The sequence below is a fragment of the Pongo pygmaeus genome, chromosome X, assembly GCF_028885625.2.
Source record: "Pongo pygmaeus isolate AG05252 chromosome X, NHGRI_mPonPyg2-v2.0_pri, whole genome shotgun sequence".
In the NCBI taxonomy this organism is placed as follows: Eukaryota; Metazoa; Chordata; class Mammalia; order Primates; family Hominidae; genus Pongo; species Pongo pygmaeus.
In genome coordinates this window covers 9889616-9912724 of record NC_072396.2, presented here as the reverse complement: position 1 = coordinate 9912724, position 23109 = coordinate 9889616, and the positions used below count along the sequence as shown (strand labels likewise).

General features: G+C 47.2%; 1 protein-coding gene across 3 annotated transcripts in view; it reads right to left on the bottom strand.

Moving 5' to 3' along the window:
• The window catches only part of TBL1X (transducin beta like 1 X-linked), a 256300-nt gene extending 246050 nt beyond the window's left edge, over nt 1-10250 (bottom strand). The window contains exon 1 of one of the 3 annotated variants that reach the window (XM_054470831.2): nt 10043-10250. The gene's annotated coding sequence lies outside the window, so the exon portion shown is untranslated. Of the gene's footprint in view, nt 1-8070; nt 8484-10042 lie in introns of those variants that run through there. The other 2 variants (XM_054470830.2, XM_054470824.2) reach the window with 2 other exon arrangements.
• Nucleotides 10251-23109: the final 12859 nt, after the last annotated feature.

The window sequence follows — 23109 nt, the reverse complement described above, 5'->3', positions numbered from 1 at the left end:
CTCTGATCCCATCGTACAAGAACAAACCTAGACAAGAAAAGGAAACAGTACCCGACTTCCTCTGAACAGGTCCTCCAGACTCTCCTGCTACTGTCAGAAGTTGGCAATTGCTGTTTTCAAGTTTATAATTTTGAATTCTTGAGTTTTTATCAACATGGAGCTGGCATTACAGTTGTGTAGGAGTCAAATGCTTGATAAGATTCTGTTGAAAAAAGAACTGAAGACAAGGACACAAGTTTATTCTGTTCCCCAAATGAACCAAATGGCAGGGACGTCAATTTCCTATTCAGGGATATCAATTCTCTACGCTTTCGGGAAATACAATCTGAAACTGTGAAGCCACCTGGACTTTTATAGCAGCTGGGAATTACCTTTGCATATTGGCACTACCGATTTTTACATGGCAGACTTTGGCGACAGTTCTCCACTCAACTTCATTTCTCATCTTCACATAGATGACAAGGTAACAGTGACAACTAAAGGAGCACAAGCGTCCAGGCTGACACAGAATTATCCAATTACCCACAGTGCACCAGAAATTGAAATCACGACTCAGTCCTGCTGAATTTTCCTCCAGTTCTTAAAATGATTTTTTTTTTTTTTGAGACGGAGTCTTGCTCTGTCACCCAGGCTGGAGTGCAGTGGCGCAATCTCGGCTCACTGCAAGCTCCACCTCCACGGTTCACGCCATTCTCCTGCCTCAGCCTCCCAAGGAGCTGGGACTATAGGCGCCCACCACCATGCCTGGCTAATTTTTTGTATTTTTAGTAGAGACAGGGTTTCACCGTGTTAGCTAGAATGGTCTCGATCTCCTGACCTCGTGATCTGCCCCCCTCAGCCTCCCAAAGTGCTGGGGGACATGAGCCACCACACCCAGCCTCTTAAAATTATTTTATATGGTCTTGCCATATTAAAGTATATGTTGGCCAGGAACAGTAGCTCACAACTGTAATCGCAGCACTTTGGGAGGCCAATGCAGAAAGACTGCTTGAGTCCAGGTGCTTGAGACCAGCCTGAGCAACACAGCAAGACCCTATCTCTAGAAAAAAATTGAAAATTAAAAAAAAAAAAGAAAGAAAAAAAAAGCTGGACATGCTGACTTGTGCCTGTCGGCCCAGCTACTTGGGAGGCTGAGGCAGAAGGATCACTTGAGCCCAGAAAGCCAATGCTGCAGTGAGCTATGATCAGGGTAACAGAGCAAGACCTCATCTCTAAAAATAAATAAATAAAGTATTTGTTATTATTGATTTAAGGAATAAAATGGCACCATGTAAAATAAGCTTGTTTTTGTCCAAATTCCCATCTATCAGGAAATTCAGACAAGCAAAAATGCTCGCAGCACTGAACAACACTGCACGTTCATATGGACTCCAAAGCCTAACAACAGGCAGGTCCCTAATTGGAATGAGTCAAGCTTCCCTAAAGGGGACACATGCCCTTCTCTTCTTGCTCCGACATGATGGTGCTGGGGATGCGGTTTCAACAGACCCGAAGGAAGGTTTCAGCGTCTTGGAGAGCTGGCCGGGAAGGTTACCGGGCAGGACAGAACCTCACCTCCTCCCTACTCCCGTATTCTAGCCTGGGCAGGTGTTCCAGAAAGGAAAGAGCCCTGTGCAGGCTATCTGGGGTCATAATCGGTTCCAGGCTCAAGGGAAACAAGCAGAGAAAACTCTCATGTTTTCTTTAAAGCATTCCGGCTACATCCACCACGATAGGAAAAATGACAAGAATTCAAGGCAGACACCCAGGTCAAGAATAAACACTGTGAGTTTTGCCGTGAGCATTGTTTGTGCTTCTTTCACAGGGTCTCCTGGGGCTGGAGAACTGCCGCACTCCCAGGAATCACTCAGAGGCGCCCAGCAGCACAAAGCGCCTTCTGACTCGCTGTGGGTTTCTGAACTAAAATGCGCAACTAACTTATCAATGTTTACCAAAATATTGCTTATTTTAATCATGGGAAAACTCATACTCTAGGCACGGGACATAAACAACTGTCACTTTATCCCAATGTTTAGTTAACATAAAACCGTCATCCTTAACCAGTCTGAAAAAAACATGGCCTCCCAGACCTTGAAGCAGGGTCCATCTTCCAAACCAAATCTTCACACCTGGGAGGGAGGAAAAGGCTTGAGGCCACTCATCCAGCCCTTTAACTCTACACGGTAGGACATGCATGCACAGGTTGTGACTTGACACAACCAGGCAGACCACCTCAGGCAGGACAAAAGTCACCAAAATGCCAGGACAAGGATTATATCAGAAAACATGCCACGTCATGAGATCACAGAAAGCGACATATGGCCCAAAGTAAAATACAGGTTAGCAGCTCCATAGAAGCACAGATGTAGGAATTCATTTTTTTATTTCTACAACAAAGGCAAAAACAACTTGATATTTTTAGCCTATTTTATATTTACGTGATTAACCCATTGGGAAAACAGCAAAGGTTCTTAATGAACATGTATCCTGTTTTTAAACTAAAGCCATGACTATAACCTTCTGATACATTTCACATATGAAGTACCTTTTGGTAGAACTGTGCAATAAAAGTGAGGGTAACATCCTCTAAAAGGACATCAGAGGCCAGGCGTGGTTGCTCACACCTGTAATTCCAGTACTTTGGGAGGCCAAGGCGAGTGGATCATCTGAAGTCAGGAGTTCGAGACCAGCCTGACCAACATGGTGAAATGCCATCTCTACTAAAAATACAAAATTAGCCGGGCATGGTGGTGCATGCCTGTAATCCCAGCTACTCGTGAGGCTGATGCAGGAGAATTGCTTGATCCCGGAAGTGGAGGTTGCAGTGAGCAGAGATTATGCCACTGCACTCCAGCCTGGGAAACAAGAATGAAACTGTCTCAAAAAAACAAAAACAAAAACACGACATTAGAAAATGTCCCATCTGAAACAATGAGGCATCAAGAACTAACTGGCATAGAACAAAGAGGAAATAAATAGGCTGAGCGCGCTGGCTTATGCCTGCAATCCCAGCACTTTGGGAGGCTGAGCAGGTGGACCACCTGAGGTCAGGAGTTCGAGACCGGCTTGACCAACATGGTGAAACCCATCTCTACTAAAAATACAAAAAAATTAGCCAGGTGTGGTGGCACATGCCTCTAGCCCCAGCTTCTCCGGAGGCTAAGGACGAGAATCGCTTGAACTTGCGGGCCGAGATCGCGCCACTGCACTCCACCCTGGGCAACATAGTGAGACTCCGTCTCAAAATAAAAGAAAAGAAAAAAGAGCAAATAACTAAAAGAGTATAATTGGATTGTTTGTAACACAAAGAATAAGTGCGTGAGGGAATGGATACCCCCATTCTCCATGATGTGATCACACATTGCACGACTATATCAAAATATCTAATGCACCCCATAAATATATACACCTACGTATCCAGAAAAATTTAAAAAAAATTTTAAAAAGAAGCAAAGCTTTAGCAGCCTCAACAACACACCTGATTTTTTTCCACTGTGGTTTCTTACATTAAGGAGCAAAGCTGTTTTTTCCTTGCTTCTGATAACATCTACAGTGCAAAATGTGCTGTTCTAAGAAAAGCAGCTTGGCCAAAGCACACAAAGGCATGAAGTTCATGTGTCATCAGAGAGAGGAGGCAAAGGTGGTACTGGAAAAGCGGATGGATTCACCTAAGGCATTCCACCATGTGTTACATTCAGATGGGATCCCCAAGACTTCCAGAGCAGAGCAGATGGGCGGGTGCCCCAGATTCAGTCCTGGGGGGGTGACTGTGGAGGAACTGTGAGAGACAGAGCCATGAACATCTCTGGGCTGAGGAGATTGTTCTCTCTCCTGATTATGATAGTGGTCACACCAATCTACGCATGTGTCAAGACTCATAATGCACCCAAAGAAGACAAATTTACCATATGGTAATTTAAATTATAAAATTATATAGATATAGCCCTAAAATGTAAGAGGGAAAAGGAAAAAAAGAAAGCAAACTACTAGACACCATCGTGACTGATGGTGATACCTTTCCAGACCCAATTCCCAACTTCAGAAAACAGGAAACTATAAGCATGTTAGGCTAGCCGGGCGCGATGGCTCATGCCCATAAACCCAGCACTTTGGGAGGCCGAGGCGGGAGGATCACCTGAGGTCAGAAGTTCGAGCCCAGCCTGGCCAACGTGGTGAAACCCCACCTCTACTAAAAATACAAAAATCAGCCAGCTGTGGTAGGGCATGCCTGTAATCCCAGCTACTCAGGAGGCCGAGGCAGGAGAATCGCTTGAACCCGGGAGGCGGAGTGAGCCGAGATCGCACCACTGCACTCCAGCCTGGGCTGTGAGAGAGACTTCGTCTCAGAAACAAACAAACAAACAAAAAAGGCATGTTAGGCTCCAAGCATTATAATAATTCTATCTCCTTAGACTGAGTAAAGGGGCTCACACCTGTATCTCAACACTTGGGGAGGTCAAGTAGGAAGGATCACTGGAGCCCAGGAGTTTGAGAGCAACCTGGGCAACACAGTGAGAGCCTGTGTCTACTAAAAATAAAAATAAAAAAATTGCCAGGTATGGTAGTGCGCATCTGGTACTCCCAGCTACTTAGGAGGCTGAGGCAGGAGAATTGCTTAAGCCCAGAAGGTAGAGGCTGCAGTGAGCTATAATAATTGCACTGTCTCAAAATAAACAAATAAATAAAAACTAAATGAGAAATATAATAACTCTATCTCCTTTAATACAAGCAGCCTGGGAAATCTCTCTGTCCCTCTCCCCAACCCCTATATATATAATTACATATATATATATACACCCCTACCCACCTCCTCTCTCAATGAGAAAATTAATGTTAGAGAAGTTCACTGATTTGCCCAAAGCTCCAGTCAGTGCACAGCAAGCTAGCTGCAAACCAGGTTTCCCTCACAGCTGTCCCCAGCACCCAAGTTCAACAGGAGCCCAGATTCCCCATGACCAGGCAGGGCTTGGGGCACCTCTGGGGCTCACTTGGACGTGGGGGCCAAGGTCCCGCAGCAGGACCACACTCTGGGAGCCCTTTTCCTACTGACACCTGGAAGAGGGCCTCCACGAGGAAAACGCAGGTCCACGCCCAGCTGGCTCAACCTGTTTGCTAATTTAACAGTTGCAGGAAGCGAAATGTCTCCAGACATTGGCAAATGCCCCCTTCAAAGGTGGGGGACAAAACTGTCCCAAATGAGAACCATTAGTTGGCTGCAACATACCAGAGCTCAACGTTGAAAATACTGTTCCAATAAGCAAGCATCTTTTCTACCTTCATTTCTAAAGCTTCCCTTTCTCCTGAACCTGCCGCCTATCATGCCCCATCTCAAATCTCTCTGATCCCATCGGACAAGAACAAACCTAGACAAGAAAAGGAAGCAGCACCCGACTTCCTCTGAAAACTCAACATATTCTCTCTTCCATCTTAACTTTAAATTTCTTCCAATTCCATTTATAACGGTTTCCAATTCACTTCTGCAACCTTCAGGCATGCGGTGGATTCTCCGTAAATATTGGATGGCGATGGCTGTGTGGGAGGGGGCCAGCTTGGGAGGTGCAGCCATCTGAAGTCAGGCTCCCGCTGGCCAGGCAGGCAGCAGCCCGGCGGACTCCTTAACGGCTGTCTTTCTCCCCTGGAGATCTGAAACGCCTCTCCTCAGCCTAGGCTCTTTGCCCTTTAGAAACATGTAGACTTCTTCAGCCCCTTCCCACATCCAGCTTTTCTTTTGGTTCTGGTGGGTTTCATGTTTGCCAGTCTGGCCAGCATGGTCCATGTGGTCGAGCCCCACAGAAAGTGAGGGCGGGAGTGGAGTGGGCAAGACGGGGAAAAACTCGAGTCCAGTCTCCGGCTAACTAAAAATAGTTATGGGGGAAAAAAGTTTATCTTTCCAACTCAAAAAAAAAAAAAAAGTGTTTACAATATGCCTTTAGTGTTGCTTCCTGGGTGGAACTGATTTTTCAATGCATGTGGTAGTGAAAGATTAACAACTTCTCGGATGTAGCATATTAGGTTTTTTTATTTTTCCTAAGGAAGGAAAAAAGGCAAATCCAACGCATCAGGAAAGCAGTGCAAGGATGGTCCTGCCTCGCTGGGCAGAGAAGCTGTGCTGATCAGCTAAGCCAGGAGGCCCACAGGGCACTGCTGCGGGGCAGAGCACCGAAATCTGGACGCCCTGCAGAAAACTGGGAGGAGGCCGGACCCAGGTTCTAGCGGAGATGTGCTCCTATCCAGCAGGAGTAGATCGGAGAATCTGAACTCCTGACACTCGGGACCTGCTGGAGATGGCCTCCCTCCGCAGGGACCATTTTCCCGCCTCTGTTCGTCACCTTAAAAGGTGAAAAAAAATCTTCTAACTAAGATGATGTTGTACAGAACCAGTGGTACTGATATAATTGATGGGAAAACTCCAGAAATTGAAATTGTTCACTTCTAAGTATGTCTACAATAAAGTTATTATTTTTGCAAACTGTTTCCTCTTTAAAACCACTAGCAGAGAGAACTTCTCTGAGCCCAGTAAAGGGGCAAAATGCCTGAGAGTGGGGGAGCGAGGGTGGCAGCACTACACCACAAATCTCCATATTTGCCCTACAGGTGTGTGTTCTACTAAGGGCTGGAATCGCCTTAAGGGCCCGTGATCCAGTGGTGAACAACTTTTGTTGTTTGCATTAGTTACCCAGCTTGGTGGCTTTCCACAAAAATCTGCAGCACATTTGAGACATGACTACCCTTTAAAATAAACGCGTCATACTCAACGTTCTTCTGTATTTTATTTTTCTTAATTACATCTTTTCTAGGAAAGACTCGTAAACTTTTCATAAAATCGTCAAGTGCCACTTCCAACACCAAAGCCACTGCCTGGAACCTTAGTAGGGAGGTTGCCTTCCTTCCCCTTCGCCTTCCAGGTTAAACCACGGACTGGGCGATGTTTCAGGAGAGGAAAACATCCAGAAGGCAGGTCAAACCACACATGACAATGCAAAGCAGAAACAGTTGCAAATACAATAAAGGGTAGGTTTTTGTTTCTTTTTAGGTTTTGTTCCAGAACATCACTGACTCGAAAATAAACGTCAGTCCCTACCTTTGTGGAACGTCCAACGCAGCTGGCTGGAGGAACACGAGGCCTTGCACGGAGCGAGCCCCGGCCCCGGTCTGACCGAACACAGGCGACGCACGTGAAGTCCAGGCCCTATCCCAGCGCAGGCGGGCCTCCAGCGACCCACAGTTGTCACATATCCGGCCAGCGCCGACTCCCGAAGGCGCACTCCCCATACCCCACTCCGAGCACCGGTCCCACCGTTAGGGAAGGTCCCCCTGGATAGCAAGGCCGGGGCCCAGGATCTGCGAGACCCACCCCACCCGCCCCGCCAGAGCCCAGGAACAGCAACAGGTCTGCGCTCTCCCCGGGCGGCGCTCTGCAGACCCTCGACGGGCCAGGGATGCCCCCAGCCCAGCCGTGCGCTCGGGCCGGGGAGATGAGCGGAGGACTGGGGCTCCTGACTTCCTTGACAGTTTCTGCGCGTCAGAAACTGAACAGACACGGGGCCCGCGCCACCTCGCCCGCCGCTTGCCCCACTCCGCGAGGCTGCGCTTCCACCCGGGTCCGGGAGGGCCGGCCCGCGTCCCGGGGATGAATGGGGCTCCCCTCCCCAACAGCGGGGAAATCCCGCCACCGCCCTCCACCCCGGTCCCCCGAGCCCGCGGTGGCGCAGGTCTGCCCAGCAAGCCCCAGGATCGGCAGACAAAGGGGCACCGGAGGAAAAGCCCAGCGCTTCCCTAAACTTACCGGCCACTTCCCCCTCCCCAAAACAAAGGAGCCCCCCGCCGACCTCCGTCTCTCCCCGCAAGGCGCGCCGGCACTTTGGGGAGCGGCCACCTCGGGGTATTGTTCAGGCTCCTGGGAGCGCGCCGCACCCCAGTCCGAGCGCCGCGGGGACAGTTGGCGACCTGCGCCTACAGGAGTTCCAGGGGCGAGTGGAGCGTCCGGGCGCCCCGAGCCGCCGGCCGGACCCTGGAGGGTCAGCGCGGGACCCGCCTCCCCGCAGAAGTTTGCGGACCCCGCGCCTGGCCCGCCGAGCCCTGCGCACTCACCTCGTCGCGAGCAGCGCAACTTGTGGCGGCGCCGCGCGCCCGGCCGCGCTCCGAACCTCCCTCCGGCCGGCAGCCTCCGAGCCCCGGCCGTGCGGCGGCCGAAGAGGGCCCGGCGCCCCGGAGCAGCCGCGCGCCGCCCCCGGGCCGCCCCCGCCCCGCCGCCGCCGAGTCCCGGAGAGAGCGCGGGCGCTGGAAAGTTTCGGTGGCGAATGGCGGCCGGAGGGCGCTGCGGCGGCGGCGGGGCGGGGGCGCTGGCGGCTCCTCGCTCCCGAGCGCGGAGTGGGGGCGCTGAGGCGGGCGCGGCGGCGGCGGCGGCGGCGGCAGCAGCAGCGGGAGAGGGCGGGACAGCGGGAGGGACCGGCACGGGCAGTGACCTCCACGGGGAGCTGCCGCGAGCGCGCGGACCCCAGCCAGGAGGACCGCCAGGGGTCCGCCCCCGCCGCCGGCCCCTCCCTCACGGCCGTGGGAGGGGACCCGGCGTCCCACCCGGCCCCGCCCCTGCGCCCCGGGAGAGCCGCGTCCCGAACCAGCCCCTCCCCCACGAGGGTAGGGACTCCGGCCCTGCCCCTCCCCCGCGGCTCCTGGTGGGGACCCGCGTCCCAACCCAGCCCCTGCCCCACGGTCGGGGGACCAGCGTCCCTACCAAGCCCCCCCGCTCCCCCACGCCTAGGGTGGGTGAGGGGAACCCGGGCCTCTCCCTAGTTGCTCCGGTCCCGGTCCCTTCCCCGTGGCCTCCGTGGGACTGAGAGGACCCCAGGGCTACCCCCATCACATCCCAAACCCAGCCTTTCCACGACTGCCTCGAGGGGACGGGAACCTCGGCCACCCCCTCGGTTTCTAGGGGGCAGGGGAACCTCGGTCACTGCTAAAGTGTTACCCTCCCCCACCCCAAAAAGGAAGCCACCCGGGTGCCCCAACAGAACCCCCTGCCACCTGCCCGATGGTGAATCTCCCTCAAAATCGGCGTCTTAGAAGACACCCCAGTAGTCTTCACCCCAGCTCAAAAAGTGGGTGCTCCGGCGGAGCCTCGACCTTTGCAAAACACCTCCCAGGAAGAGCCAGAAATGCTTAGGGACAAACTCAGACACACAGGCATAGGCGCCAGGAGCTCGGGTGTGGGGGCTGAGGAGGTTGGGGGGACCTGGGCACTCGGGCCTCATCACTCCCACCCCAACCCCCAGGCTTCAGCCCTCTGGCCCTTGCAAAGTGCTTTATGTTGCAATGGCTTACACGGCCTGGCCCAGGTGCACCTAAGTCCCCAGCGCTCCTTCCTCCCCTCCACGTAGGCTACTCCTCACCACTCGCAGCCTTAATTCAGTTAAACAGATCTCCACTCCCCCTCCCCAGCACCTCTGGGGTCGGCCTCGTTGAATATTTTTCAAATATTGTTGCCCCTTACTTTACTATATAATGAGCTTCGTGCTAAGAGCCCGGTGCACTCAGCAATCTAAACTATAACCTCACTTGCTCTTCCTCGAACTCTAGACCATTTGTTGTTCTGGTTGTGGGGGGAGGGGGACCCAAGGTGAGGTTTTTGTTTTTTTGTTTTTGTTTTTTTGAGAAGGAGTCTCGCTCTGTCGCCCAAGCTGGAGTGCTGTGGCGCGCTGTCGGCTCACTGCAACCTCCACCACCCTGGTTCAAGCAATTCCCCTGCCTCAGCCTCCCGAGTAGCTGGGATTACAGGCGCACGCCACCACGCCCGGCTAAGTAGAGACGGGGTTTCACCATATTGGCCAGACTGGTCTGAACTCCTGACCTCAGAAAATCCGCCGGCCTCGGCCTCCCAAAGTGCTGGGATTACAGGCGTGAGCCACCGCGCCCGGCCGGAGGTGAGTTTTTGAGAGGCTGGTCCTCCACCAAAAAGGCGGACCTCAAAATTACCCTGCAAAATATTGCTGTAAAACGTCAATGATGCAAAACGACTGTTGCTACACCATCATTAGAGGACATCAATAAAAAAATACACACTTACACAGTCTCCATAATTGTGAATCAGCAGAATAGATTGTGTCTTATTATGTATCAGTTGCCATTCAAGGCCCCCCAGAAGGACTTGGTGGGGCCTTCCCTTGAGCCTGCCCTTCGTTGCTCCTGGGCTCCCTGGGCTTGTGCAGACTGATGCTGAGGTATTACATGCAATAGAAAAACGAAGGGTGCAATAGAAAACCCGAGCGAGCTCATGATGCAACCCTGCCCTGGCTACACGTGCTTCCCTTCCCCCACCGCCTGCTGGTGGGAGCGCTGCGTTTTTTCCGCCTGTAGGGTCACATTGTGGTTGATTGATTCTCCTTTCGCCTTGCTCAGTCATTCAGATTTGGAAAGTAAATAACAAGTTGACATCATTACAGCTCTGGGCTTTACGCGGACGCAGCCCTCGGCTACCGCACACTCTGGAGTAGCTGCGCAGCCAACCGGCCTCCTAGCTTGCCAGACCTGCTTGTGGTTAGCAGTTGGAAATTCCAAGCTAAACTTGGTTAAAAGGCCTCTTTGTGTGTTTTGATTACTTGGCAGATGCCAATCTTTTAAAGTATGGGAAAGTGGTGGAAATCCTCACTCTCAAACTGGAGCCCAGTGTGGCCAGGATTTACAGCTGAGCTCCTGTAATTGACAATGCAAAAGAGCTCAGAATTCATCTTGACTGTTTGATAATATCCCCATAATCCCACCAGCCTTATTACCCGTAAAGAGTCAATATCTTTTATCATAGACTCACAGGACCCCAAAGGACACTGTAAGACCTAAGACAGGAAGAGAGACTGCCTACATTTATCATGAAATCACCAAAATTCCTCTTTTTGAAATACTAGATGGGCTGTAGGTGGGTGACAATTAGACTGTGTTATTTAATCTGTTTCAACGATTTTTCAAATGTGCAGTCCTATAAGGTGGGAGAAAACAAGGAAATAAAGTAGAGCCGGAAGGAGCTAGTGTATTCTGAGAAAGCTAAAGGATAACAGGGCGAGGGGTCCACAGTGATTTACACAGAAACCCACTGCACTAGCCATGTACGTGTGTGCGCACGTGTGTGTTGCAAACACTTATTTTCAGTTATTGACTGGAGGGAGGGGAAAACAAGAATCTGCTTGCAACAAATACTACCAGCATTCCCCATAAACAGTACCCAAAATTTTAATTAAAAGGCAGTAGGAATTCACACAAATATACTTAACTAATCTTTCACAAAGGAGCAAAGGCAATTCATCCTTTTTAACAAGTGGTGCTGGAACAACTGGACACCCATATGCCAAAAAAAAAAACTAGGCTTTTTATCTTTCACAAAAATTAACTTAAAATAGAACATACCACCAAACGTAAAAGGCAAAACTATAAAAACTCTTAGAAGATAACATAGAAAATCTAGATGACCTTGGGTTTGGCAATGACTGTGTAGCTAGAACACCAAAAGCATGATGCATAAAAGAAAAAAAAATGGTAAGTTGGGCATCACTAAAATTTGAAAAGTCTACGAAAGACACTGTTAAGAGAATGAGAAGACAAGTCCCAGAATGGGAGAAAATATTTGCAAATTCCATATCTGATTAAGGATTGTATTTGAAATATGCAGGCCAGCAGAGTGGCTCACACCTGTAATGCTCTGCTTGACGCCAAGAGTTGGAGGCTGCTGTGAGCTGTGATCTCACCCTGCACTCCAGCCTGGGCGACAGAGAAGATCTTGTCTCTAATTTTTTTTAAGTGTGTGTGTGTGTGTGTGTGTGCGTGTACACATATATGTACATATGTGTATATGTATGTGTATATATATATATTTCTTAAAACTCCACGATGAGAAAATCAACAACTGAATCAAAGAGCAAATGATCAGAAAAAAACTCATCAAAGAGATATACAGATGGCAAATAAGCATATGAAAAGATGCTGAACATCATATATCATTAGGGAATTGCAAATTAAAGTAACAATGAGATACTACTACATACATTAGAATGGCTAAAATCCAGAAAACTGACAATCCCAGATGCTGACAGGATGCAGAACAACAGGAACTCTCATTTGTTGCTAATGGGAATGCACAATTGTACAGCTACTTCAGAAGACAGTTCGGCAATTTCCTACAAAGCCAAACAGAGTCTTACCATACAGTCAGCAGTTGTGCCCCTAGGTATTTGCCCAACTAAGTTGAAAACTTGCATGCTCCAAAAACCTGCACACAGAGGTTTATGGCACCTTTACTCATAATCACCAAACACTGGAAGCAACCAAAGTATCCTTCACTAGGCAAATGGATAAACAAACTGTGGCTCACCCGCATAATGGAATATTACTCAGCACTACAAAGAAATGGGCTATCAAGCCCCAAAAACACACAAAGGAACCTTAAATGCCTATTGCTAAGTGAAAGAAGCCAGTCTGAAAAGGCCATATACTGTATGATTCCAACCTTATGACATTCTGGAAAAGGCGAAACAGATAAGACAATAATAAGATCAGTGGTTGCCAGGGGTTCAAGGAGGAAGAAGGGATGAATGGGTGGAACACAGTGGATTTTTACAGTGGTGAAACTATTCTGTATAATACTATGATGGTGGATACACGTTATTATACATATAAGTGTGTGTGTATATATATATTTGTCAAAACTCACAAAATGTACAACACAAAGAGGAAACCCTCATGTAACTATGGACTTTAATTAATAATAATATATGAATATTGGCTCCTTAGTTGTTACAAATGTACCACACTAACTTAAGATGTTAATAACACTGGAAGCTGGGGAGAGAAACATGTAACTCTGCACTATCAGCTCAGTTGTTCTGCAAATCTAAAGCTCTTCTAAAAAATAGCCTATTATTTATTTTTTTAAAAAAAGAAACACAGGCCAAATGCTGTGGCTCACACCTGTAATCCTAGCATTTTGGAAGGCTGAGGCAGAAGAATCACTTGAGCCCAGGAGTTCAAGACCAGCTTGGACAACATAGTGAAATCCCATCTCTACAAAAAACAAAAATAAAAAAAATTAGCTGGGTATGGTGATCTGAGCCTGTAGTCCCAGCTACTTACTTGGGAGGCTGAGGCAGGAGGATCAGTTGAGCCCAGGAGTTCAAGGCTGCAGTGAGCTATAACCGTGCCACTGCACTCCAGCCTAGGTGACAGAGCAAGACTCTGTCTCTTACAAAAAAAAAAAAAAGAAAAGAAAAGAAAACAAAAGAAAAAGAAAAAAAGACAGGAGGAAGAGATATTAAACTTCTCAAGACTTACTGCCTGGTTTTCACTGACTCTAGTGTCTAATTTTCCCCAGGCCCATCTAATTTTTAAAGACTCTTGACACATGGGCCAATACTTGCTTCGATGACTGGCCTAGTCAGAAATCCCTGATCTTCCAAGGATTGACCCAAATTCCTGGGATCCACTTGCCTCACTGTTAAATTACAATCTTCATGCCTGCCCCTTTCCTACTCCATTTTTTTTTTTAGACGGAGTCTTGCTCTGTGGCCCAGGCTGGAGTGCAATGGCACAATCTCAGCTCACTGCAAACTCCACCTCCCGGTTCAAGCGATTCTCCTGCCTCAGCCTCCCGAGCAGCTGGGATTATAGGCGCCCACAACCATGCCCAGCTAATTTTTGCATTTTTAGTAGAGACGGGGTTTCACCATATGGCCAGGCTGGTCTCTAACTCTTGACCTCAGGTGGTCCACCCTTCTCGGCCTCCCAAAGTGTTAGGATTACAGGCATGAGCCACCACTCCTGGCCTTCTACCCCATTTTTTTAAACCAAAGTTTAGGTAGATCTTATCATCTGTTTAGAGAGAGAGAGGCCGAATAATATCCCTAACTTTTCATGTGATATGACTGTTACATGACTCAAAAGAAAGACCAGACAGTGCAAATAGGTCCCCAGGTACAAAGTCAAAGTAAAGTCCAAGTTTGCTTTAAATGACAATGGTGTTCACTAGCTGCTATACATAAAGAACCATTCATGATAAAGCAAATTATTCATATCTGTTTCCTGAACTGATTTAGTGTGGGAAGCTCATGGAAGTGCTGTTTGGCAACCTCCAGATATATGTGTAGGCTGCACAAAAGTCCGTTCTTGCTCTCCCAAGATATTGAAATTGAAGGCATGCTGGAAGTGATGATCTTTCCTTGATGTTTATAGATGTGACTTTTCTCTGAATAAGCACCCACCACGAGCTTCCCATATGAGATGAGGAAGGGGGGATGGACTTTTCAACTTCATTTACAAACCTCTGATCTTTCTTTGCTTTTGAATTTTGCTTCTAATTTTCCTTAGAGAGACTAGAACCAAAACTATGAAGGAAGCTACTTGTATAGGTGGCATTATGTGAGGTCCTACTTAGAGAAGTATACAAAGAGGAGTGAAGATAAAAAGGCCTATCACCTGTCATGGAGCTGAGATAAGGTGGATGAAAACCCCTTTTGTATCCCTTGACCTAGGTAGCCACCCAGTACTTCTTTTCATTTTTTGTTTTGTTTTGTTTGTTTTCCCTGATGTTATGGGCCAGGCTGAATAGTGTCCTCACAAAAATTTATATGTTGAAGTCCTGATCCCCAGTACCTTAGAATGTGACTGTATTTGGAGATAGGGCCTTTAAGAAGGTAATTAAGGTAAAATGAGGTTATTTGGGTAGGCTCTAATCCAATCTGACTAGAGTCCTTTTAAGAAAAGGAGATTAGGACACAGACTCGCACAGGGAGAAATCAGTCATCTATAAGCCAAGGATAGAGGCCTGAGAATAACCCAACCCTGCTAACACCTTGACCTTGGGCTTTATCCTCCAGGACTGTGAGAAAATAAATGGGTGGTGTTTAAGCAACCCACTCTATTGCAGCAGACTCAGCAAACTAATGCATGTGAGCTGTTGCTATTTTTCTTTTTTCATTTCAAATTTTGCATTTAGTTATCATTTGAATCCTGAAAATACTTTGCATTTGGCATGGAGGTGTTCATGTACATTATCATATTTGATTCTTCCAGGTCCTCCCTGAAGGCCCAATATTCAGAGGATAAAATTGAACTCAAAAGGTTAAAAAATTGAGAGAAGGGCGGAGCACGGTGGCTCACGGCTGTAATCCCAGCACTTCGGGAGGCCAAGGCAGGCGGATCGCTTGAGCCCAGGAGTTCCAGACCCGCCTGGGCAATGTGGCAAAACCCCGTCTCTGCAAAAATACAAAAAATAGCCGGATGTGGTGGCGCATGCCTGTAGTCCCAGCTACTCAGGAGGTTGAGGTGAAAGTATCACTTGAGCCTGGAAGGCGGAGGTTGCAGTGAGCTGAGATCATACCACTGCACTCCAGCCTGGATGACAGAGCGAGAGCCTGTCTCAAAATAAATAAATAAAATAAATAAATTGGAAGTAGAAAATTAAAAAAAAAAAAGAATTGAGGGAAAGAATCATAATATGTCTGTGCCTCAGACCTCCTTCAGCAATTTAGTGAATATTGTTTCTAAATGCGTAAAATAATGCATTGATACATGAAATAATGCATAAGATTACAAAGGAACCCAATTGTGTTAAAACATAGTCATCCAATATTTTTTTAAATTCTGATATAGTAATATATGTGCTGCTTTTTCAATACATTCAATTCAGACTGTAGAGGTGATTCTAATAAGTTCCATCATTTCAAAGTAGTCATGAGACCAAACAAAACAAAATCCGCTTCCACAGCAACCTGCTTGGAACACACATCCGATTTCTTTCTTTTCTTTTCTCTTCTTTTTTTTGAGACACGGTCTCACTCTGTCACCCAAACTGGAGTACAGTGGCACAATCACAGCTCACTGCAGACTCCAACCGCGAACCGGGCTCAAGCCATCCTCTTGCCTCAGTCTCCCGAGTAGCTGAGACTACAAGCATGCGCTACCATGCCCAGCTATTTATTTATTTATTTATTTATTCATTCATTTTTGAGATGGAGTCTCTCTCTGTCGCCCAGACTGGAGTGCAGTGGCGTGATCTTGACTCACTGCAACCTCCACCTCCTGGGTTCAAGTGATTCTCCTGCCTCAGCCTCCCAAGTAGCTGGGATTACAGCCACGTGCCACCACGCCTGGCTAATTTTTGTATTTTTAGTAGAGACAGGGTTTCACCCTGTTGCCCAGGCTGGTCTGGAACTCCTGACCCCAGGTGATCTGCCCGCCTCGGCCTCCCACAGTGCTGGGATTATAGGTGTGAGCCACTGCACCAGGCCTAATTTTTTATTTTTTATAGAGATGAGGTTGTCATCTCTAAATGCAGTCATCATGATAAATAATATTATAATGCCGTATTTTAAAACTCAAAAGTGATGCAAAAACTCCATTGTGAACAAAATACCAAAATGTTAGATAAAGCTCATTCTGTTTGGTGATGATGATGGATTCTAAAGAGCAGAAATGGTCAGTGCCTCGGGCCCAGCCCCCCATTTAGAAAAGGTAAAGGTCATTGGAAAGATTGGCCAAATCAAATGTACCCTAGGAGATGCAGAAGCCGGCCAGCAAAGGAAGAGCTGAGTGGGTAGGAAAAGTACTAGATCAAAGGGAGCAGCAGATTTTGTTTTCGATCTGGCAAAGCTTTTATAGTTTCGAAACATTTTCAAACATTCTGTCACTGATTGTCATAGTAACGTATGAAGTGGTTGGGGAAATATTGTCATGATCATATTCATTTTACAAGGGAGAAAAGTTGACTCTCAGAGAGGTTAGTGGCTGGGTTAGTTTCCTGTCACTGCTGTAACAAATTGCCACACACTTAGTGGTTTAAAACAGCACACATGTATTATCTGATGGTTCTGGAGGTCAAAAATCCCAAATGGGTGTCACTGGGGGTGATGGTTAATTCTACATGTCAAGTTGACTAGGCCTCAGGATGTCCATATAACTGATTAAACATTATTTCTGGATGTGTCTTTCAGGGTGTTTCCAGATGAGATTTAGCATTTGAATCGCTGAACTGGGTAAAGCAGATCACCCTCCTCAATGCCGGTGGGCACCCTCCAACCCACTGAGGGCCTGAACAGAACACAAAGGCAGAGGATGGCTGGATTTGCCCTCCCTTTGCCTGACTGTTGAGCTGAGACATTGATGTGCCCTCTATACTTCGGGTGCTCAGGCCTTCAGACCCAAATTGGAGTCTACACCATTGGCCCTCTAGCTCTCAGGCTTTTAAACTATACCACTAGCCTTGCAGCTTGCAGATAGCAGATCACAGGCTTCTCAGCCTCCATAATCTCATGAGCCAATACCTTAATAATAAATCTCTCTCTCTCTCTCTCTCTCTCTCTATATATATATATATGATATATATATATATATATATCATATTGGTTCTGTTTCTCTGGAGAGCCCTGACTAACACATTGCATAATATCAAGGTGTCAGCAAAACTGGGTTCCACGGCTGGACATGGTGGTTCACGCCTGCCATCCCAGCACTTTGGGAGGCTAAGGCAGGAAGGTCGCTTGAGCCCAGGAGCTTGAGACCACCCTGGTCAACATAAGAAGACCCCATCTTTAAAAAAATGAAAACAATTAGCCAGGCATGGTGGCATGTGCCTGTACTCCCAGGTACATGGGAGGCTGAGGTGGGAGGATTGCTAGAGTCCAGGAGATCGAGGGTGCAGTGAGCTGTGATCATGTCATTGCACTCTAGCATGGGGGACAGAATGAGACTCTATCTCAAAAAAAAAAAAAAAGAAGAAAGAGAAGGAGAAAGGAGGAGGAGGAGAGAAGAAAGAAAGAAAGAGAGAGGGAGGGAGGGAGAAGGAGGAGAAGGGGAAGAAGAACAAGAAGGAGAGGAGGAGGAGGAGGATGAAGGAGAAAGAGAAGGAGAGGAGGAGGAGGATGAAGGAGAAGGAGAAGGAGACGAAGGGGAAGAGGAAGAAATTCTTTCTGTGGCTCTAGGGGAAAATCTGTTTTCTGACTTGGCCCAGTGTCTAGAGACTGCCAGCATTCCTTGGCACGGGACCTCCTTCCTCCATCTTCAAGCCAGCAACAGAAGGTCAAGTCCCTCTTAAACAGCATTATTCTGGCCTCCTCTTCTTCTACAGTCCTCTATTTTTAAAGATCCTGTGTAACCCAGGATTTATAGCCTATATAATCCAGAATAACCTCTCCATTGTAAAGCTCTTCATGTTAGTCACATCTGTAGTCCCTTTTGCGATGGAAGGTGATGTCTTCACAGGTTCCCAGGGATCCCAGCACAGACGATTTCAGGGGACCACATTCTGCCTTCCACAGTGGCCTTGTAGAACATCTCCCACTAAAAGGGGGCAGAACACATACAAATCCAGCTCCTCTGATTGCAAACCCCACAGCCCACCTCACACCAACCTTGGTGTCTCTCAAGGGGTGAATACGTTCAGAGCCCACTCTTTCACCAACATGGAAAGCAAACCAAAAATCAAATAAATACAAAATGCTGCCTGTGTTTACTCAAAGAGCACATGACAGGCAAGAGTTGCAATTTCCCCCAAATAACACGTGGCCGTTATAGCTGCAAAATAAGAGAGATTATCCTTTTCAAGGGTTTCCTCCCTTTCCCCCCTTTCTTTTGGTAACCATATTTCCTTGAAAGAAGTTATGGGCCTGTAATCCCAGCACTTTGGCAGGCCGAGGCAGGCGGATCACTTGAGGTCAGGAGTTCGAGAACAGCCTGGCCAACATGGTGAAACCCTGTCTCTACTAAAAATACAAAAATTAGCCAGTGTGGTGGCGGACAGCTCTAATCCCAGCTACTCGGGAGGCTGAGACAGCAGAATCGCTTGAACCGGGGAGGCGGAGGTTGCAGTGAGTGCAGTGAGCAGAGATTGTGCCACTACACTCCAAACTGGGCGACAAAACGGACTCAGTCTCAAAAAAAAAAAAAAAGAAGTTATGTACTTCCCTCCCGCCCCACCATTTGTTTCCACTTCTGCATTTCTTTTTTTTTTTTTTTTTTTTTTTTGAGACGGAGTCTCACTCTGTCACCCAGGCTGGAATGTAGTGGCACAATCTCGGCTCACTGCACTCACTGCAACCTCCAACTCCCGGGTTCAAGCGATTTTCCCGTCTCAGCCTCCCGAGTCGCTGGGATTACGGGCGCACGCCACCACATCCAGCTAATTTTTGTATTTTTAGTAGAGATGAGGTTTCATCATGTTGGTCAGGCTGGTCTCGAACTCCTGACCTTGTGATCCCCCCACCTCGGCCTCCCAGTGTGCTGGGATTACAGGCAGGAGCTACCACGCCCAACCACACTTCTGCATTTCATGCTTAACTTTTAACACTGGCTGTAGAGAATAAGCATGGGAGACAGGAGGATTTTATAGACAGTTTCTTCACAAAAATTTATCTCCCACACAGTCAAGCTCCACACCACATTGACAAAGAAAATCCCCGAGGCAGGTGGATCACCTGAGGTCAGGAATTCAAGACCAGCCTGGCCAACATGGTGAAACCCTATCTCTACAAAAAATACAAAAATTAGCCGGGCATGGTGGCACATGCCTGTAGTCCCAGCTACTCGGGAGGCTGAGGCAGGAGAATCGCTTGAACCCAGGAGGCGGAGGTTGCAGTGAGCTGAGATTGCGCCACCACATTCCAGCCTGGGTGACAGAGCGAGACTCTATCTCAAAAAAAAAAGAAATTTCTTTAAGAAAAGCACAAGTGAAACTCAATGGAAGTGGAACGTGGCATTTTTCTCCAGTGCCTTTGTCACAAGGCCTCTTTGATGTTATTACTTTTACAAAATCAGCAGCCACTTGATAAGCTAGGACACACATCATGTGTAATATACCCTGACAGTCCCCTTCCTACATGTATACCCAAGAGAAGTGAAAGCTTAGCTTCCTGCAAAAACTTGTATGCAGAAACCTTTATTCATAGTTGCCAAAACCTGGAAACAATCCAGGTGTCCTTCAACTGGTGAAGGGATAAATAAACTGCAGTATATCCATACAAGGGGACATGGATATGGATATAGATATGGATATATCCCCTTGTTTGGATATACACTTTTCAGTGTTGACTCCATGAACACTGAAAAGGAGGAAGCTATTGATCTGTGCAACAGCATGGATGAATCTCAAATGTAAATGGCTGAGTGAAGGAATTCAGATTCAAAGGTGACGAGGGATAGAGACGGGGTCTTGCTATCTTGCCCAAGCTGATCTTGAACTCCTGGGATCAAGCAATCCTTCCACCTCGGCCTCCCAAAGTGCTGGGATTACAGATGTGAGCCACCACACTCAGCCATATTCCATGGTTTCATATGGCATTCTGGAACAGGCAAAACTACAGGGACAAAAAGATCCTCCATTGTTGGGATTGAGAGTAGGTTGGGGAAAGGGTTGACTACAAAGGATCATGGGGGGATATTTTTGAGGGAGTGAGCTGTTCTGTATCTTGATGATAGTGCTGGTTGCACAACTGTCAATGTTGGTCAAAACTCATAGAACTGTATAGTCATCTCTCAGTATTCACAGGGGATTGGTTGCAGAACTCTCTGCAGATATGAAAATCCATGGATGCTCATGTCCCTGATATAAAATGGCATAGTATTTGCATATAACCTATGCACATCTTCCTGTATAATTTATTTTTATTTTATTTAGTTAATTAATGTATTCTTTTTTTTTTTTTTGAGACAGAGTCTTGTTCTGTTGTCACCCAGGCTGGAGTGCAGTGGCGCGATCTCGGCTCACTGCAGCCTCTGCCTCCCGGGTTCCAGCGATTCTCCTTCCTCAGCCTCCTGGGTAGCTGGGATTACAGGTGCACGCCACCACACCCAGCTAAGTTTTGTATTTTTAGTAGAGATGGGGTTTCCCCATGTTGGCCAGGCTGGTCTTGAACTCCTGACCTCAGGTGATCTGCCCGCCTAGGCCTACCAAAGTGCTGGGATTACAGGCGTGAGCCACCATGCTCGGCCATATTACATATTATATTTATAGACAGGGTCTTGTTCCATTGCCCAGGCTGAAGTACAATGTTGCAATCATAGGTCACTGTAGCCTTGAACTCCTGGCTCAAGTCATCCTCCCACCTCAGCCTCCTGAGTAGCTAGGACTGCAGGTATGCCCCACCACACCCAAGCTAATTTTTGTATTTTCTGTAGAAATACGGTCTTGCTATGTTGCCTAGGCTGGTCTCAAACTCTTGGCCTCAAGTGATCCTCCTGCCTTGGCCTCCCCTAAAGTGCTGGGATGACAGCATGAGCCACCTCATTCAGCCTCCTGTATAATTTAGATCATCTCTAGATTAGTTATAATACCTAATACAGTGTAAGTGTTGTGCAAATAGTTGTTATAGTGTATTGTTCAGGGAATAATGATAAGAATAAAAGTCTGTACATTCTCAGTGCAGATGCAACCATCCATTTTTTTTTCAAATATTTTTGATTTGAAGTTGGCTGAATTCACGCATGTGGAAGCCATGGATACAGAGGGCCAACTGTACTCTAAAAGCATGAATTTTAGCAAATTTGAGAAAGGCACAGTAAAGCTACATGGAATTGGAGCCCAGCCTTTCCCCCAGTACCTGTGTAAGGAAGCCTTTACGGTTTGTTGTTATTTTCACTAGAGCACAACCATTTGGTAAGACCAGATACAGGTCTTGTAGAGATCTTGAAATGTCCCTGAGGGGAGGGAGGGAAGGGAAAGAACATTTTAGTGTACTTCTGAGATAATAGTGAGAATTGATCACATTTTTAGAGATAACTATTTATTTATTTGTTTATTTATTTATTTATTTGAGATGGAGTCTGCTCTGTCACCCAGGCTGGAGTACAGTGACGCAATCTCAGCTCACTGCAACCTCCACCTCCCAGGTTCAAGCAATTCTTGTGCCTCAGCTTCCCAAGTAGCTGGGATTACAGGCGTGCGCCACCATGCCTGGCTAATTTTTGTATTTTCAGTAGAGATGGAGTTTCACCGTGCTGGCCAGGTTGGTCTCGAACTCCTGACCTCAAGTGATCCACCCACCTCAGCCTCCCAATGTGCTGAGATGACAAGCATGGGCCACCATGCCCGGCCAGAGATAACTATTTAAAATAAAACTCCCTCCACTCACAAAAGGTTGCAGCAGCACACAGCTATCCAACTGCATGGTTGTTGGGCGAATTGACATCAGCAGGTAGAGACGTTTCAAGGAATGGTTTCAGCAATGGTCAGGGCACCAGGCAAGGAATGTTTCCTGGAATGGGAGAAAAATAAGTATGCTTCTGGCCAGGTGCGGTGCTCACGCCTGTAACCCCAGCACTTTGGGGGGCCAAGGTGAGCAGATCACTTGAGGTCGGGAGTTTGAGACCAGTCTGACCAACATGGAGAAACCCCGTCTCTACTAAAAATACAAAATTAGCCAGGCGTGGTGGTGCATGCCTGTAATCCCAGCTACTCGGGAGGCTGACGCAGGAGAGAGAATAACTTGAATCCGGGAGGCAGAGGTTGCGGTGAGCCGAGATCGTGCCATTGCACTCCAGCCTGGGCAACAAGAGCAAAACGCTGTCTCAAAAAAAAAAAAAAAAAAGAAGTATGCTTCTAAAAGAGTAGTTTTCCTTTGCACGGGTCCCTTCAGATGACTAAAATAAACTTTTTCAGTTGACTACATAATTTCAAAGTGGTTTGAATTTTTAATGTTAAAGTTCTTCCCAGAAGTTTAAAATGGAAAGGTTTCACGTATGAGCTAAGAATATGAAATGGTGGCTGCCTCTCTCCCGGTTTTCTGTATTTTTGTATAAAGGGGACAAAGATAGACATTACAATAACTGCATTAAATATGTGATTCTATTTTTAAGATAGATTAATGTTTGTTGAAACATTAGGTATGCAATGAAATGTTGTAAATAAAAACCTAAGAATGTCCAAACATCCATAACCCCAGTCCAATCATGAGAAGGCATCATACAAACCTAAACTGAAGGAGATTCCACAAAATACCCGATCAGCACTGCTCCAAACTATCAAGGGCATCAAAGACAAGGAAGCATGGTGAGCCAGTCACAGCCCAGAGGAGCCCAAGGTGATACGATGACAATGCAATGTACAATCCTGGATGGGGCCCTAGGACAGAAAAAGGACATACATGGAAAAACTGGGCATTGAGT